The 10,805-nt window shown below is 41.6% G+C and overlaps 1 pseudogene across 1 annotated transcript; it reads left to right on the top strand.

The window, feature by feature from the left end:
• The first annotated feature begins 1,107 nt into the window (after positions 1-1,107).
• Positions 1,108-3,132, top strand: LOC306641381 (melanoma inhibitory activity protein 2-like; annotated as a pseudogene). The gene has a single exon. The product of its transcript is annotated as a melanoma inhibitory activity protein 2-like (transcript).
• The last annotated feature ends 7,673 nt before the right edge of the window (positions 3,133-10,805 follow it).

The following is a 10,805-nucleotide window of genomic DNA, read 5'->3' as shown; positions in this document are numbered from 1 at the left end:
GTTTTCCTTCAAACATTAGATCTGGTCTCATCAGCAACTCAAGGGGTAACCCAGAGTCAAAAAGTATATTGGGATTATCTTTTATTTACATGAAGCAATGAACTATTTGTCTTACATAATTTACTTCAGGAGCTAAAAGCATATCAAAGAGCCCATGTCTTATCCTCTTTGGTATACATTTAGAGCCACCAGCCAGATAGGCCTTTTTAGTAGTATGAGAAGTCAAATGAACATCTGAAAAATATTTTGAAGACTCTTAAATAGTAGTCTAGAAAACTGACATGAAAAAGAACTCATTTGTCTTTTGTTTTTTGTTTTTGGTGAGTTGCATGGTAGGCAAGCACTCTACCAACTGAGACTCATCTCCAGCCCACAACTCAAGTTTTAAGCTCCTCCTTTGTAGAAACATTAGATATGCTGTAGTTTTAAAAACTAAGTTGTCATAGCTAATTTGTGCCCGTGTTAGAAACTCTTCTAAAATTACTTTTCAAGTAATCTAACAGGGGTGTCTCTATGGAAGTCATTCAAATTACTTCCATAGAAAGTGTCAACAGGGCCAGGGATGAAGCCTAGTGTAGCTTGCCTGGCTTGCACAAGCCCTTGGAGTTTAACCCCTAACAGCGCAAGAAAAGGACAGGGAGGGAAGGGAAAGGGAGAGAAGGAAAGAACAGGGGAGGTGATGGAAAGGAATGAGCCATTAAACAAAATATGGCATAAAAGCTCTAAAAAAGTTCACTAAGGTCTAGAATTTTAGTCATGTCAAACTGGAAAATAATATGAGAGTACAGAATAACTACTGCATAATCGGGTCAGCTGCAGCCTGGCCTAAACCAAATGGAGGAGTGGGTGGGTCTTGACCTCCAGTGGGAGGGGCTTCATTGCTATGCCCTGTGTGGGGGAGGGGTGGGCCTGTGAGCTCACAAGGACAGCATGAGCTCACAAAGCCCTTGGTGGCCAGTTGCTGTAACTCCCTAGCCTCCTGGTCATTTGGCTCCCTGTGATCTGCGTGGTCAGACCACGCAGGTTTGGGCTCCAACAGAAAGCCTATCATCCGTAGCCTGTTTTTTTGGCTGGGCAGGATGTAGTTGGCAAATGAGTTTTGGTGCAATGGAGGGGCCAAGGGCTGCCCCTCAGCCTTGCTTGGGCCTGGGTCTGGAAGAAATATTCAGGGTTGCGTCAGCATTGCCTGAAGATGTAAGAGCAGGCCCTAACCCTGGTGTCTTTCCTTGGTCGTTGGTGATACGTGCAGCTGTTGGATTTTTTGTTGCTCTCTTGTTTTTGTGGAGAAGTGTTCAGTCTTTTAGAAGCAGGTTTTCCGTGGAAGAAAACTGGCTCTAAAGTTTCTGAACTACTTTCCCCAGAAAAATGCAAACTACTTGAAAAATTTAGTCTTGTTCAAAAGGTTATGACGGCTTGGAGTCATCCTTAAAGGATGCGAGTTTTGTGAAGGAGTCAGTAGAAGCACAAACTTTGGAGGCAACGTATGAAAAGCTGAATCAGTCCAAATCTAAACTTGAAGATGAAATACTCATTCTAGAAAAAGAGCTAAAAGAAGAGAAATCTAAACGTTCTGAACAGGATGAATTGATGGTGGATATAGCAAAAACGATAAAGTCCCTAAAAGAGGAATCAAAATCCCTCAAGTCACAAGTATCTGAAGCTAAAACAACCTTCAGAATACTTGAAATGAATGAAAAAGAACTGAAGGTAGCAATAAAAGAGGCTTCGAGTGAGAATAACCAGCTTCAGGAAAGTCACACTCCTTTTACAAGAAGCTGAAGTATGGAAGGAAAAAGTGAGTGACCTTCATAAACAGAAGATAACATTGGAAGACTCTAAAGTACAGGCAGAAGAAGTTCTAAGTGATATAGAAAATCACATTAAGTCTGTGACGGAACGCTTGCTAAAGATGAAGGATGGGGCTCCTGTGCCTGGAGAAGACCTAACAGATGACAGTAACTTAAAGTTGGAAGTGAAGAGTGAGTCAGAAAGTGGTGCTCACTTAGGAAATCAGCCAAAGGATCTTCAAAGGAACTGGTTCATGCTGTTAAGTTAAATGCCTCTTTAAAAACCTTAGGAGAAAGAAATCAAATTTACACTTCATTATCTGAAGTAGATGAAAGAAAGATGATCTTACAGAACGTATTAAAATCTTCAGACTGAAGGAGAATCTTTGCGGTCAGAAAATACACAGTTTGAAAATGAGAACCAGAAGCTTCAGCAGAAACTTAAATTAATGATGGAACTGTATGAAGAAAATGAAATGAAACTCCTCGGGAAATTAATAGCAGAGGAAGAGTGCTGGTTCGAGGAAGAGGAGAGACTTGCAAAGTGGATAAAAGGATCAGCCTCGCAGCTAAACAGCTAGAGACCTGTAGAGAGCAAGCCAAAGATTTGGAGGAAGAATTGGAGAGTACCATTCATTTTTATAAGAGGCAGATTCTCTTCTATGATTCTCATAGAGCACGTGCTGACACTGTGACCCTGTCATCTCTATGGGAACTGGACCGTAAGATGATGAGCCCTCCACCAGGCCCAAAGTATTCTGATCTACCTGTTCCTCTACAGAGGCAAGATGGATATTTTAATGATTATGGTAGACTATCCGGACCAGCACAACTCAGAAGGCTTAAGATGTCTTCTTTGTATAAATTGGATGGGCGTATGTCTTTAGAAATGGAATCCAGCAGAAATAATATCAAACATGATCTTGATCATTTAAATGTGCTGGATTCATTTCGCCCTGCTGAAAATCAAGCAGCTGGCTCTGGCTTTCTTTTTGTACCTCTCATTCCAGTCAGAAATCCATCCCTTCGAGTAAATGCAAGGAGGAATTCCATGAGAAGAGGATCTTTCCTTCCTTCACCTCCTCCAGGAAACATGTGTGGAGCATCTGGAGATTATTTCCCACGTGGCCCCACCTCTTCCATTCCCAGTGTGAAACATCTATTCACTGAGGCATTTTCCTCATCTTTTCCCAAGAGCTGGATTTTCCCCCACCCCCACATTCTGAAAGTAGAAGTGAGTTCCCTTCAGGGTCCATTTCACCTTCAAATGAGCCTGCTGTTGAAGATCCAGAACCACAGCAAGAAATTTGACAATATTTTTGATCTTTCTTTCAAAGTAATTTGACTTATCTTATTTTAGTTTAACTGCTTTTACTTAAGTGACTCTACTTTTGCTCCGATTGAAGTTTAATGGAATTCTCATCCTTAGGATGGTACTTTGTAAATAAAGATGACTTAAATATGAATCTTATGAGTAAATTATTTCCATTTTATTTTAATACATAGTATAAATCTTAATTTGGTTAATCAATTATTACATAAACAACAGTGGAGTTTTATATGTAATGAATATATATATGTAATATATATATGTAATATATATATGTATAATGAATATATATATGTAATCTTGTGGTTTGGGATATTTTAAACTCAAACAAAGGCTGTGCCTTTATGCCAAAATGTATTTACTATGATTGTAGCAAATGGGAAGTAACTTTATTCTTAATAAGACTTTTAATTGATTTAAATTCTTGTTTGGCATTGATGATTTATTTGACTTTGATGATAATAAAAGTAAGCTAGTTTTTCCATAAAATAGAATAAGTAGAGCATATTAAGAGTAAACAAGAAACATGAATAAACGTCATGTAAACAGGAGATTTCCAACATACAAAAAAATGCCAGTTCTCAGAACATTTTTAGGAATACAAACCCCAATTTAAGCTCACTCTGTCCCCATTTTCCCTCATATCTTCTTTACTTTATGCCCATTTTCACAAAATTAATAATTGCATTCTATTGTGGTTCACTCATACGGGGCATGACTTCGTCTTTGTTTTGCTCTTTTGTAAACCATAAATGAATTATTAGGACACTGAAAGGAGAAAACAAAGACATAACTTCTGATTTTGTTATTGTTAGATTCCATCATCATAAAATGACTCAGTCAAACTTCTATAAAATTAAAAAAAATTCTTATTCTCAATTTCTATATCATTGCAAATATGTAACAATTTGCAAATCTGCACCAGACCAGATGTAAGGAATCCCACAGAAACCACGCCGGACACGGGAAATCACAAAAGGGAGTTTATTAAGCAAACAGAGCATCTCCATGCAGGGTAAGAGAGAAAATGAGAGGAAAAAACAGAATGAGTGCATGCTAGAGAGAGTGTGAAAGCCAGGAAGATAATGAGGAGGAGAGACAGAAGGATAAGGAAAGATGGCGGGGTAGCTACAGTAAAGCCGTTGAATTGCCGAGCTAACAGGGGACCAATATCGGAGAAGGATACTTGCAAGCTGACTGATGAACCAATAGCTAGCTAGGGTGTTCACAGATTGACACGTGGTTGGGAGTGGGGGAAAATGGCTGCAATGGAAAGGGGGGGAGCAGCTTTGTACTATACACCAGAGACCACACTTTGAATAGTGTTTTCCCAATAGAGCCACGAAAGACCATTTATTAAAAATACCCTAATGAAGAATTAGTGGAGTTGGAGAATATCATGCTAAGTGAAATAAGCCAAACCTCCAATACCAATGGCTGAATGTGACTCTGATACGGGATGCTAATTCACAATTAGGGATGTGGTAGGGAAGAGCAGAGTTACTTTAGATTAGGTAGAGGGAAGCGAAAGGAGGGGAAGGTATATGGAGGTAGGAAGCATAGTAGGATGAAACAGACATTATTAATGTGTACATATGACTGCTTGACTGATGTTATCCTACAATATGTACAATCTGAAAAACGAGAAATTATACTGTTTATGTATGATTTATCCAATGTATAAATGCATTAGCTCTTTAGTAAGTAATACAGTAGTCAAGAAGCACTGAAAATTTCCCTAGTTAGCTGCCACCCTGAGATATATCTCCATGAAAGAGGCAAGTTTGAACAGAAACACAACACACACTCCGAATTTTCATTATTTCTTGAAGCAAGATTTTATAGTACTGATAGGCTTCTTGCTTTTAAAATTTTTTTAGTTTTATTCTAATCAGTTGTACATGACAGAAGAATACATTTTGATAGATCATACATAGAGTTTAATCGCTCATTTTCTGATTGTACATATTGCAGGATCACATCAATCATGTAGTCATACATGTACATGATGCCATATTGTCTGTTTCACTCTACTATCATTTCTTCCCCCATACCCATTCCCTCCAGTCTCCTCTGCCTAATATGCAGTAACTCACTCCTTCCCTATCCCCACTCCCTTACTGTGAATTAGCTTAGGCATGTCAGAGAAAACATAGGGCCTTTTGTTCTTTGGACTTGGCTTATTTCACTTAGCATGATATTCTCTAACTCCATTTACTAGCAAATGCCAAAATTGCATTCTTCTTTAAAGCTGTATACTCCCTGTTTTAGTGAGCATGTTCAGTGCTGTGACCAAAAGCCCTGACATGTACAATTAGAGGAGGAACAGTTTATTTTGGGGCTCACAGTTTCAGAGGTCTCAGTTTATAGAAGGCTGCTTCCATTCCTTGGGGCTAGAGGTGAGGCTGAGAACATCATGGCAGATGTGTTCACAGCGTGTGGTGGAGGGAAGGGCCTCAAGACATCACACCAGGAAGGGGAGAGGGAGGGAGAATGGGAGATGGAGAGGGGGGAGAAAGAGAGAGAGCCCAGCTGGAGCTCTCCTCACTTTGGACAAATATAAACACCAAAGCACACCCCCGGGTCCCATGGTCTTCCAGCCATACCATACCTGCCTACAGATATCACCAAGTTCATCCCTATCAGGGAACAATGCACTGAAGAGGTTAAGCTTCTTGTAATCTCTAAACTTTTTTGCATTGTGTCACAACGAGCATTCTGGAGGACATCACATATCTAAATCAGAGATACAGCCACATCAATGTTCATTGCTGCTCAATTCACCATAGCCAGATTGTGGAACCAACCTAGATGCCCTTCAGTTGATGAATGTATAAAGAAACTGTGGCATATATATACAATGGAATATTACTCCGCCATGAAGAATGATAAAATTATGGCATTTGCAGGCAAATGGATGAAATTGGAGAATACCATGCTAAGTGAGATAAGCCAATCTCAACAAACTAAAGGACGAAATCTCGCTGATAAGCTGATGAAGACATATAATGGGGGTGGGAGGGTTAGTGTTTGGTTTAGGGTTTGGATAAGGAGGGTGGTAAGAATGGAGGAAGGAAGGACTGTATAGAGGGAAAAGAGGGGTGGGGGGGGGGGGGTAGGGAAAAAATAACAGAATAAATGAAACATTACCCTATGTAAATTTATGATTACACAAATGGTATGCCTTGACTCCATGTACAAATAGAGAAACAACATGTATCCCATTTGTTTACATAAAAAAAAAAGAAGAAAAAAGAGTATTTTGAGAGACAAAGGGGACATGATGGAGTTTTCAGAGCCTGTCAGGACAGGGAAGTGTAAAAATTTAGGAGGGATCCAAGAGGCTAACTGCTTGTTTTTACTTTCAGTCCCTGTTCCACTGCTTGACATCGCTGACATTGAACAAGCTCTTTACGCTTTCAAGCCTCAATTTCTTCAACAATACAATGGGAATATTTCTTTCCTCCTTGGGGCAGTCTGGTGGTAGTGAGGGGCCAAGTTACTTAAACCACACTGACTTTTAATGTTGGTTTCAGCCAGAAAAAGTGGTGTGTGCCAGTAATCCCAGTGACCTGGGAGGCTGAGGCAGGAAGTTTACAAGTTTGAGATCAATTTCAGCAATTTACAAGGCCCTATGCAACTTAGTGAGACCATGTCTCAAAATAAAATAGGAAAGGCTGGGAGTTTGCCTCAATGGTTAAGTGTCCTGGATTAATCGCTGATACCAAAAGAAAAAAAAAAAAAATCAGTGTTGGCTTCATTATGCACTAGCTATGTGTCCTTAGGCACATTACTTCTTCTGTTCCTCAATTTTCATTCCTGAAAAAACAAGCATAATAAAAGTACTTATATTTTAGGGATTAATTTGAAGATTAATGAGTTAATACCACTGAAATACATAGAAAAGTGCTTAGCACACAGGAAGATTTCAACATTGGATACTCATTTTTTAGATCTCTTTGTGATTTTTAAATAATGTATAGGAAATTGATAAGTATGTAACAAATACTATAACAATGATTTGAACATATGCATCTGAAAAGGTATGTTCTATATGTGAGATTTTTAAAACAACTGATAATCATTTTTAAATTTATTTCATTTTTTGACTTTTTTAAAAATATTTTTTAGTTGGTGATGAATCTTTTAATTAATTAATTAATTAATTAATTTATATGCACTGCTGAAGATCAAATCCAGGACCTCAAACATTCCAGGCAAGTGCTTACCACTGAGCCACAACTCTAGCCCATTAAAAAAATTGATATCATTTTGGGTAAATGTATCACAGCACATGACAAAGAATGAAAGTTTATATGAGATATTCAAACAAACATCTAGATGATCTCTCTAAATTCATATTATGATATATCTTCCTTTTTAAGGACTATAAATTGTTCTGTTATCTTAGCAATGATGAATCAAATTGATAACACTGAGAAATAAGTTTTGAGAGAGAACGAGAGTGAATGTATAGGCTATGAAAATAAAATTGTTTCACAAATATCCATGTTGCTATAGTTTACATTTAAAAATATTTTTTAAGTTGTAGATGGACACAATACCTTTGTTTTATTTATTTGTTTTTATGTGGTGCTGAGGATGGAGCTAGGCAAGAATTCTACCACTGAGCCACAACCCCAGCCCCACCCCCGCTTTCTTTTGTGGAGATGGGGATTGAACCCAGGGTCTTGTGCATGTGAGGCAAGCACTCTACCAACTGAGCTATGTCCCCAACCCCAGACTTTCTAATGTCTCCCAAAGGCCCATGATTAGTCTGCAAAGTGGCACTATTGGAAGGCGGTGGAACATTTAGTAAGTGGGGTCTAGTGGTAGGTTTTAAGTCTGTTGGGGCATGCCTTGAAGAAGAGTATCTTCCTCTCCGTTTTGTGCTTTCTGGTCATGAGGTGAGCATCGCTGCTCTATCATGTGTTACCTGCCATGATGTTCTTACTTGTCATCGGTCCAAAAGAAATGGGGCCAATCAATCACAAACTGAATCTCCAAAACTGTGAGCCATACTAGACCTTTTCTCTTCATAAATTTATCTCAAGTGTTGTCACAGCAAACTGGCCAATATAAATATTTAGGTCAAAGACTGAAGCCTAATGGTATCTTCAGTTGTTCTTAGAACACAGACAACTCTGGATCGATGTGACCTAGGACACTGAACACTCACTCTCATTTCCAAACAAAAAAATTTTTATAATTTCATAACTAAACTGTAAGAAGGACAATGTAGATACATTGAGATATGTTTTCAAGGTAATGATAATAATACATGTGTTCCTGCTCTAATGTCATGCATATTTTCTTAAAAAATGTTGTGCTCTGTTAAAAAAAAAAAAGGACAATAAAAGTGCATGCACAAGCATGCACACACTCAGTTACTTTAGTAACTGAATTTAGAAAAAAAGGTTGGAACAGGTCACTCAAAACTATGCAGCTTGTGTAACCAGAGCAATATAAAAACAAAAAGTGGTTCCTGGAACAATAACCTCAAGAGCCCAGTTAGGCAGCTCAGTGCTGCTAGAAAATGCCACAGTGGAACAGCAGAGAGGCAGCGCTGGCAAGGTTTCCATGAGAGCAAGCTGGCGGCGGAGAGGGCTGTGCGGGCTGCTGGGGTGGGCGCTGGAGCAAGCCATCAGCCGCAGGTGAGAGCCGCCCCGGCCAGGCTTCACTTCGCACAGGAGGGTACCCAGAAGCCACAAGTGTGCATTTTCTTAAAAATAACCTTTGGGGGCCAGTCTGGTAATCAGCTTCAGTTTTCTTTTTCCCTGGCTGATGAAGGTTATAATTCTGTTGCAGAGAAAATAGCAGCACATCCCTTGCCTAGGAAAAGATCAATTTCATGGTCCTACTAACCTCATTCTCTATTGATCAATTGCGTATGAGTTCATTTGCAGTTTAGGTTATCTAGTGTGATAAAATGGAATTAAATTTTTCATACATGTTTAGAAAAATTACAGCTCACTACAACTTATTAAGAACATCCTGCTAGATTGTGGACACCATCCTTATCTAGCAGAGTCAGATGGGGTTGAGCCATGGGACACAGAGGCCTGGCTTCCAGGAGCTAGCAGCCAGTATGTGGTGCTGTGTGCGAGTGGTTCCCTGTCTAGTTTCCCTGAGAAGACGGCCCCCTACCTCTACCCCATCCTGATCATCACAGAAGAAGCCCCTCTGGTCAGGGCCCCTCACCTGTGTGACTATAAAATAAAGGAGAGTTGGGCTACTCCATGTGTTAGAGGCAAAACTGGTAATGCCGATCTGTCACACCCTCTCACTTGAAAGGAGTATTGGCTCTTGCGTTTTTATTGATTAGATAAGTTTATGGGTAGCTGATTGATTTACAGCCAACATCGTCCTCTGGCAGTTAACCCTTTTCTCATCCACGCGGGACTGGCTGAGACACCCCCACACTAGATGTGGTGGGACATACATGTAGTCCTAGCGACCTGGGAGACTGCAGCAGAAGGATAGCAAGTCTCAGACCAGCCTAAGCAGATTACTGAGACGCTGTCTCCAAATTAAGTAAAAAATTTGCTTTTGACTGTATAAGAGAGTTATGATTTAAAAACTGTTGGGGATCTTCAGGGAACTGAGAAATCAGCCAAGAAATTAGATGGATTAAAAAAAGTTATTAGGGGGGGTTTCAAGATGGCGGCCTAGAGGGTGGCTGCATTTCATGTTGCTCCAGGACTCAGGATTCAAAAGAGGAGATATTGAGACGCTTAGGACCAACTCAAAGCAGCCGGGTGACTCTCACCCCCTGGGGAGGCATCCCGGATGGGACGGTGGTCCCGGAACGCAGGAAAGTTTGTGAAGTAGAACTGCCAGCGAGACGCCCCTCCCCCCGCTGGAGCAGTGAACTTGGACAGCTGGGAGCGCCGTAAAGGAGGCCGCTCGGCACAGCGCTGGGCTCGGAGCAAACCACTGGGGCTCTGGCGGCTGCCCAGGGGAGGAGTGGCGAGGAGAGCTGTGTGGACTCAGGACACCGGGGCCTGCCCTGAGGAGGAGGAGGAGGAGCGTGGCCACTTGGATTCGGAGTGATTGCACCAGAGCTACAGGCGGTTGCCAGAGGAGAAGCTGCGCGGCGAGCTGTTTGGACTCAGAACGACGCTTCTGAACCCGGGGCCTGCCCTGAGGACGAGGAGGAAGAAGAGGAGCGAGGAGGCCGCTTGGATTCGGGTGACTACACCAGAGCTACAGGCGGTTGCCAGAGAAGGGGCTGCGTGGCGAGCTGTTTGGACTCTGACCACTTCTGAACCCCGGGGCCTGCCCGGAGGAGTAGGAGGAGGAGGAGGAGGAGCGCAGCGGGTCCTTTGGACTCGCAGTGACTGCATAAGCGCTCCAGGTGGCTGCTCAGAGGAGAAGGCGAGTGGTGAGTTGTTTGGTCTTAAAGTGACAGCTCCTGAACACAGGGGGCTGCCTGGAGGAGAAGCGTGGTGGGACGCTTGGTCTTGAGTGGCCGCACCAGAGCTCCGGGCGGTTGCTCAGAGGACCCGTGCAGCGGGTCACGTGGATTCAGAGCCACACAGAGGGACTGCTCCTGAACACCGGGGGGTTATCTGGAGAAGGAGGAGGAACGGGAAGGGTCACTTCGACTCGGAGTGATTGATTGCCCCGGGATACGGGTGGTTGGTGGGAGGAGGAGGCACGAAGTGAGTTTCTTGGACTCCTAGTGA

Source organism: Sciurus vulgaris, assembly GCF_902686455.1.
Source record: "Sciurus vulgaris genome assembly, chromosome: 12".
Classification (NCBI taxonomy): Eukaryota; Metazoa; Chordata; class Mammalia; order Rodentia; family Sciuridae; genus Sciurus; species Sciurus vulgaris.
Note: the sequence above shows the minus strand (reverse complement) of the source record. Positions and strands in the feature narration are given on the sequence as shown.